Here is an 8,283-nt window from a genome sequence, read left to right as displayed (position 1 = left end):
CTCTTCCTTTCTCTTACTCTTTTTCGTTCTCTGTCGATTTCACGTCTCTACGGCTAATGGGATCGGTTAACGGAATAGAACGAAAACGCGTTAACGTCTCCGGCAAACGAATAGGATCACGAGAGAAGGAAGAAGGAGAGGGAGGCGGGGTAGTTTGTTTTTGCGCGGGTCGTTCAGCCAACAGAGATTTTAATAGTTTTTTAAAGACGAGAAAAGGAACTCGTTTCCTTGATTGGATTGAAGCGTATCTCGCGCGCGAGCTTCCGTAACGACTTTCCTAATTACGCTATCCATTAATTTTAATTGACCCGGTTTTTCTTTCGAAAACGTTGATACCTTCCACGAAATTCGATTAAAAAATCCATCGAACAATAATCTACGGCCGCCCTCTCTCCTCAGTTGTTCGTATCCTCAGTTGCCGCGATATCGGTTACAGCAGAAACGAGAAAATTTCAATTGTGCCCGAGGCGCTGAGCGTACTGTACCGATAGCTCGATCGGCCGACAACATCGAACTCCTAATGCGATGCACGGCGGTTAACAATACGGTGGAGCATTTGGACATTTTGTTTGCCACGAACGAATTTGATTATCGCGTAATCTCAGCCGGGCTGTGATGCTCGGGCCTGTAAAATCATGGAAAATCTAGCTGGACAATACCGCTTACCAGTGTCATTGTGAAACCTTTATCGCATACTGTGATACGGAGCACGAACGCGCGCGCTCCACTCCGAAAATCAACGCTCCCGCTTCCCCCACCCGGTCGTACGTATCGGACGTGTGCACGCTCGACTCACCGAAATGCTTTTGATTTAATTAGCTAATTATAATGTCCATTTAATTAATATAATCGGACCGGTTAGCGAGCGTGGGTGAAGCTTGTATGCCCGTGACGCCGCCAGTGACTATTTCACCGCGTTGCATTTAATAACACCCATTAACGAACATTTACATTAGCAGTAATTATCGCTGTTCCGGCGCACCATCCAACCGATTGGGATATTTTCGTTCGTCACAGGTAATCGCGACGTCATCTAATTACGCGTTACCATTGAAACAAACCCTCGGCGATCGTCTCTCTTTCTTCCGTGCTTGGAGTTAAATTTAACTACGTTGAGGAGAGAAAAGAACGACGCGCTTAACGAGAAACTCTATCTGCCGACTTCTTCTCTCGATCGCGTCAAGACGGACTTTTTCCCGAATACAATACAAAAAGCCTAGGGATTCTTTATCAGTTCGTAACGTCGTTATAGACACGATTAACTTTCTTAATTCTATATTCTCCTTAATCAGTCCTAAAACTCTTGCATAAAGTCAAGATCGTTAGTCCTTTTCAACCCCGTTCCCTAACGCCCTCCTTTTCCTCCTTCTCCCCCCTCCCTCCCTCCCTCCCTCCCAATTCTCGACAACCAAGATCTTGTCGCTTCCTGTCTTATCGTTAAATCCTCCCAAGCAATATCCGTCGGTGTAACGAAGAAATCGTGCCGGCCAGACGTAGTGGCGGTGGCAGCGATGGTGGTACTGGTAGTAGTAGTGGTAGTGGTAGTGGTCGTGACTCTCCGATTGATAAAGATGACTGGTGCACAAAGCGCGTGTACTAGATGCGTGTATAGTGTATACAGTGCGCGGTGTGGTGCGGCAGAACGTTCACGCGACACGCGCCGTGCGGGCAACCGCGCATGCGCACGGCCACGCGTGACGTGCCAAATGACGTCGCAGTATGGAGCGACGAGTGGCGGCCGGAGGACGAGAAGCAAGGAGACGCCGGACGAGCGTTCCAAGCAAAGTCTAGCCGAGAGTGCGCCGAGTGGTTGGCGGTCTCGCGTCGCCTCGCGTACCGTCGCGTTCCTCTTCATTCCGAAGTGAGCTGCCGTTGCGGACTAACCGGCAGCCTCTGCGCTCACCTCCGTTGCTTCTGTTGCTGCTACCGTTGCCGGCCGATACCGTTGCCGCTGCCTATCGTCGAATCTTCAGCGGCGGCGCACATCGGCGATAACGCAACGTGTACTATTACCGATACGTCATCGCGTGCGCGACACCGCGCACCTGCTAATGAATTGAATTACTTTCGTGCCGCGGCTATCCACCGCACGAGACTCCGCGGCACGCGTACGCTCGATCGATCGATATCGCGCGACAAGTGACTCAAGCGATAAGTGTCAGATACCGAGAACGTTCCTCCACTTTCGTTTCACTTCCTTGCGCTACTGTTTACTCCTCCTGCATCCTTTGCTTTCATCCAGCCAAATCCTTGCTTCGTTTCGGCTCTCTGCTCTTTCGTGTTCGAGGACTCGCTTCGTTCATCGAGTGTGTTTGATGAGTGTCAACATTTGCATCGAGGATCGAGGAACCCTACCTACCATCGTGTCCTCTGGTATACCGAAGATTAAGGATTTCCAAGAATCTGTCGGTTTTTTCGGCCGGTGAGTAGCTGAATGATTTCTTGCGAAGGAACGTGGTCGACACACGCGCGATTTTCAACGAATCACGTATTCGAGCGGATGTACGGTTTAAATCGATTTACAACGCGACGAAACGGCCGATTGATAGATCTTATTACGGTGTGCGCGCGGGGCCAGAACGTCGGAATCGAGGTGGACGATGCTGGAGTGTCGATACTCGGTGCTGGCGATGTTGAGCGTGGCCGCTGATGCCGGTTCCGATGCGGGACGTTTTAATTAACGTTAGGAGGAGCGACTTTTTCATCGCGACAGCGCGCTTTCGTTGCATCAACCGCGCTGATTCATTTAAAATCGAGACGTCCCATGTAGATTGTTTTACGTTTCGCGTGTGTGTGTCTGTTTACCAAGAATCTATAACGTTTCCTTCTTCCCTAGAATGTTGTTTCGCAAATGATTTTCCGTGTTATCAATAAATTATTTTTCTATCTTTGTTGCTATTATTGGAACGTCGGTCACGAGGTTCCATTGATTCCGTTTCACGTGCACGTTCCACGAAGCATGGCCGTACTGGAGCAGGATTTTTTGCACCCCTTTTTGCTCGCCACGCTCGGTGCGTGTCACGTTTGAGGTGATCGTGGTGTAACTCGAAGAGGAATGGAGCGTACGGGCCGCACGCATTCCACTCGTCGTTCCGCGAAATAAATCCGAGGCGCGGTTATGAGCAGGTTCGCCGTATTACACGATATAACGTCGTCCTTTTGAATCCGGCCTCGGTATAAATCGAGCATTATCGGACAATCCGTAGCATTCAACGGCCGAATGAAACGTTCGCCGCGGCGTACATTTACGTTTCAATGGCCGAATGAAATTTCCGCGTGGCGTCTGCCAGGCAAGAAGGCGTTGTTTGCGGGACAGAGAGAGAGAGAGAGAGAGAGAGAGAGGGAGGGAGAGAGAGAGAGATAGTGAAAGAGAAAGAGAGGAGGTGAGTTTATAGGGGTTGAGAAGGAGAGGAACGGCCGTCGCAACGCTCGCCAGCAACCCCCGCCGCGTTTGCCGAGGCATTAATTGGGTGGAGCTTTAATTGCCTTAGCGCGACCGACCGCCGTTCCCGCCGAACTTGGCCCGAGAAGGGTGGCTGGAAGGTCGCGTTAACGTTTGCCGACCCGAGACCAATTTCTTCGACGATTACGATCACTCGATTAACCGATCGAAATTGTACATTGCTTTAAACAATTAGGATATCACGGTTTATCGACGGTTTCGATAGGAGAAATCGTGAAAATTTCTCCGTGGTAAAATCGTCCATTTCCCGTTGGTTAAGTATCTGGAAAGAGAAAATCGAATGATCTTGTTTTGTCTCGAATGTTTGTTCAACACCGCGTGAAAGGCCATCCGAGTAATGGCGAGTGCGGTCAAGCTCCTAGTCTTTGGAGTATACAGCTCTCCACGCCTCTCTCCTTTCATCCTTTCTGTATCTGATACTCTCTCCGCGACTCCCTTTCTCCCCCCGTGGCTCTCACGAAACGCGGAGGCGACTAACCCCTAAATGAAATCCTGGAATTAAAGCCGTATATTAACCTCGGGGCGCCTCCTAAATTAAAAAACAACATTTTTACGATGTCGAGGGCGGAGCAAGGGGTTGAAGAGGAACGAGGAGGATATCGAGGAGCGAGAATCGGTTCGCGGGTACGCGGGAATTCCTCTATTCCATCGCTTCAACCCCCGATAGGATCGTGGCCTAACGTAGTCCTTGTTCTACGTAGGCCGCCCATCCTCCGCGTCGACAAGGTCACCGAACTCCGACCACTATTCTATTGTCCGTAAATTGCGTTTTTAAATTCGTCGGGCGCTCTGGCACGTGGTGTATCCGCGCGAGCTTCCGAAACCTGCGAAGCGTTCGTCGCAGTTTGGAAACGCAGCCGTAACCACATTTTGAATTATTCAAACGCTTAACGATCGATCCATAAAGAATTTACGCCTGAAACATTCTAAACAAATTTATCATTCAAAGAAAGGGACGAAGTATAAAAGGGTCGATGGTGGAAGCAGCGGTAAAATTAAATAATGCAGTTTGTTGGTTGCAAAAGAAACGGAACGTTTGTAGAGAGCGAGGAGATAAGGAGGTAGATGGTGGATGGTGGAGAAGGCGTAAAGCGTCGAGATTACCATGGAAATCCAGATCAGTCGCTTTGCATACTTTGGAAATACGTCCACGGAATCGGGTAAGGGTGTATAATGGAAGTTGAAATTGGTTGAGCCTGTCCCGTCTGGGCAAGCTATACCCGTATACGAGGTATCGAGGGAAACGCATTCCTTGCCGAAATTGCTTCGCACTCGATTCAACGGAAAACACACGCGAGGCTTCGAGTTCGGGGTTACGTTTTCGCGCATCAAAAAATATATGCGCCACCGGACGAGCACACATCGGTGATCTGATGTATACGTACGCGCGCATCCACCACTCTTCGGGTTTCTCCTCGGCTTAACTTCCTCTGTCTCACACTCGTAAAGCGTTGATTAAAACCCACCCGTGCAATGCGGTGAGACAGAGAGGGAACGAAAGGAAAGGGACGGAGAAAGAGGATGAACGAGAGAAGCCGTGGAAGAGGAAAGAGCAAAAGAGGACGACAGAAGGAAGAGGGAGGTTGAGAGGGGTTGAGAGAGAGAGAGAGAGAGAGAGAGAGAGAGAGGGAGGAAGAGAGAGAGAGAAAGAGAGCAGAGCAGGGGGTTGAAGGCAGTGGGAAGTTTGGGTGGGTTCGCGTGTATACGCGTAAGTGGGTGCGTACGGTTGTTGTATGGGTGCGTGTATGCAATTGTATGAGCGGAGCGCGCGCGTACTCGGACGCAGGCGCAGAAGAGTCGAACCGAAACGGTGTGTGTCGGACAACGACGGTAAGCAGAAAGGAGAGAAGAGGGAAAACTAGGAAGCTAGGAGGCGAAGAAGGAGAAGAGGCAGGGTTGAAGGTGGTGGGTATAACACAGGTTGGTAGGGTGGGTGAGTGGATCGTCGAGGGGTAGGGGTGGTCCAAGGCGTTGCTTGCTTAATTACTAAAAGCTAATCAATTCCGGAGGAAGTAAAGTTTAAATTGCAAACTAAAGTATAGCTAGCTCCCGGATGTAACGCTGCAAAGCGATATTACCGTTCGCTGCATTCTGCAATTAGCCCGTGGTAAATCATTGAAAACAAATTATGGGCGGAACCTGCGGATGGCTGCTGACCCTATCCGATCCTCTTCTAACCCCGCTGGAGATCCTGGCCTGTATCTATAAAAATGTTGGCGGGCGGACAGCGCTGATATTGGAATTTTACCCCGGTAATACGGACGGTTCTTTCGTTCGCGTTAATAAGCCCAATTAATCCCGGCCGGTAGCGATTTTTCACGGTCCTTTTTGTCCAGGCTGTCAAAGGCGCGACCTCGCCATCGCACACCCGGTCACTATGTCCAATCCCCCCGATTCACCGATCGAAAAAATTTCCAGCCGAGGATGATTCATCGCATTAAAGATCGCTCGTGCGTTCACGATTTCTGCGATTTCTTGCCGAAGGTTCTCTCCACTTCTCTTTCTCTTTCGTTGGTCGTAGAGCTTGAGCGATATATTTGCACGGGCGGAAGTTTCGTTCGATGGATAATACAGGCAGGGAGAGAGGGAGGAACGGACGGATGGAAAGTGCGTTGGCGGATGGTTTAAATAGCGAGAAGAAGAAAGAGGGAGAGAGAGATGGTGGTAGAGGTGTAGGAGAAGGTTGGTTTCAGATCGAAGACAAAAAGGAGAACGGAATGAGGTATACAGCACTGAAAACAAGCAATAAAATCAATGTCGTTTCCGGCGATTCAATTCGCAAGACACATCGCACAATTTCACATACAATTTTACGGCAGAACAGGCAGGACTCCTATTTACTTCACGGCCGTCCTTTCCCACCTCCCTATAACCGTTTACCCTCTTACCCTCGGTTGGTCGATCGCTCGCTCTTTTTCCCTCGTTTCCCCGAACCTCTCGCTTTCTTTATCTTAAATCCTCGGGAAAGCGCGGCCACGCGATCATCCCGGTCCGACATCTTCCCAACCAAGATTCTTTCTCTCGAACAAATCGTGGCTCGATTAATAACGCGAGAAGGGCGACTCGCTGGAGAAGAAACGTAAGCGTTTCGATCGCGCGCAACCGATCTCAATGCCACGATATGTTGATCGAACGTCGTTCCTCTATCGCGATCGGTTCATGGCCGAACCTCGTATAAACTATATGCTCGATATATATACACACATACATACAAATATATATATAAATATATATATGTACAGTTATACATATAGCCGCGTATAGAGGTGGAAACGGAGGTCGCTATTGGCCTCCGTTATGAAACCATTGGACATGCCCGCTGTCGCGTTCCCCCGGTTTTAATTTCCTATTATTTAAACGAGCTCGTCAGTCACCGTGACATTTATCAATCGCAAATTACGCTCGAGCACGCGCAATATGCGGATTATGAGCGCGATCGAGTCGACGTTGTTTGCAATTAATTATTGCAAATCAGCCGCGACTTTGTACGGAAGGCCACTTTCCCCGTGGCCACGATAAATTTTCTAGTAAATTGGTGGAATTAATTGCACAACGAGACTGCTGCCGCCGGCGTGGATAGAAGTTAGAGGCACCGAGAGCAAACGGATCTCGCGAGCGTAACAAGGGAACCAACACACCGCGAAGATACGGGAATAGGCATCGATGTAAGGAAATATTTAAACACGACATAATGAGCGGTCTAATTAGAGCTCGAGTCGCGATAATGGCATGACGTGGATGTGTTTAGCTTCGTTCCTAATGGACCTACTAATGAGTTCGTAATACGTGTTTATAACCTTCCTTCTCCTTTCCTTAATCTGCAGCTTGACTATCCCTGTCTTGTGCGTCGAAAGCCACTTCCACACAATGGCTATCGTCCATCGGCCAGCATAGTCTATCGACTGATGTTCCCTTGCCTCTTTCTCCCCCTTCCTGCTCCTACCTTTCTTTTCTCTCCACGGTAGCCGACCCCTTCAGAAATCACGCTCTCGGTTCATTTATCAATAAAAGTATTGGATCGGTTGCCTGGAAGTGACGCCTCTGCTAACGAAACAAAGGAACTGGGCGTAGTTATCAATTGGATATCGGGTTCTCGATTAATTATGCAACGTAACGCGCACACCAGTCCTCTCCATTATCGTGGCACGTACTTGCGAATGGATGAATTTCAAGGTTATTAATCTTCTTTTGGCGCCGTTTCGGCTGGACACAGCGTCGCTCCTCCAGACCGAAATCCCAATTTTGCTTTCGAACGAATCTCCTTCCCCTCTTGCTCTTCTATTCACTTCGTGACGTTTGCCACGAATAACCGTATCGATCGATCAGTATTTCGGAGCGATCTAATTCTTGCAGTAGCGGACAAAAGGGATATACGAGTATAAGAACGTTAGTGGAGCAACCGATCGTCTTGATCTGTCCGTAATTAATGCCGCGGTCCCTGTTCTTGTTTCCTGCGGTGGTTTCATGTCTCGGATTTCTGTACGGCGTCTCCACCGCATACAGAGGGTTCGACGATTATACCGGTGTCACGATACGACCGTTCACCGCAATAATATCGCATTACCAAGATTAACGTGATCTCCAATAATAGATCGGACAGTGAGCAACCATGCTGGATTAGCTGACAACAGAGATCCCTTGCGCTTGTCCAGGGCATTATTCTCATTATTCGATGCCCATTAATAATCACAGCATCGTTCCTTTGGTGTCCTTAAGTGCGTTCAATTTGATTCTCCCTTTGATCGTGTCCGTGCACAGTGCACGCAATAATGCCACGGGATAAATATCGGCTCGCTTGGTACCTGTATACGTGTACCACG

General features: G+C 49.2%; 1 protein-coding gene across 1 annotated transcript in view; it reads left to right on the top strand.

The window, feature by feature from the left end:
- The first annotated feature begins 1,792 nt into the window (after window positions 1-1,792).
- The window catches only part of LOC117155751 (LIM domain only protein 3), a 62,195-nt gene continuing 55,704 nt past the window's right edge, over window positions 1,793-8,283 (top strand). Inside the window, exon 1 of the mRNA XM_033332049.2 lies at window positions 1,793-2,422. The gene's annotated coding sequence lies outside the window, so the exon portion shown is untranslated. The remainder of the gene's footprint in view (window positions 2,423-8,283) is intronic.

Source organism: Bombus vancouverensis, chromosome 6, assembly GCF_051014615.1.
Source record: "Bombus vancouverensis nearcticus chromosome 6, iyBomVanc1_principal, whole genome shotgun sequence".
Classification (NCBI taxonomy): domain Eukaryota; kingdom Metazoa; phylum Arthropoda; class Insecta; order Hymenoptera; family Apidae; genus Bombus; species Bombus vancouverensis.
The sequence above is the reverse complement of the archived record's forward strand: the minus strand, read 5'-3'. Positions and strand labels throughout refer to the sequence as shown.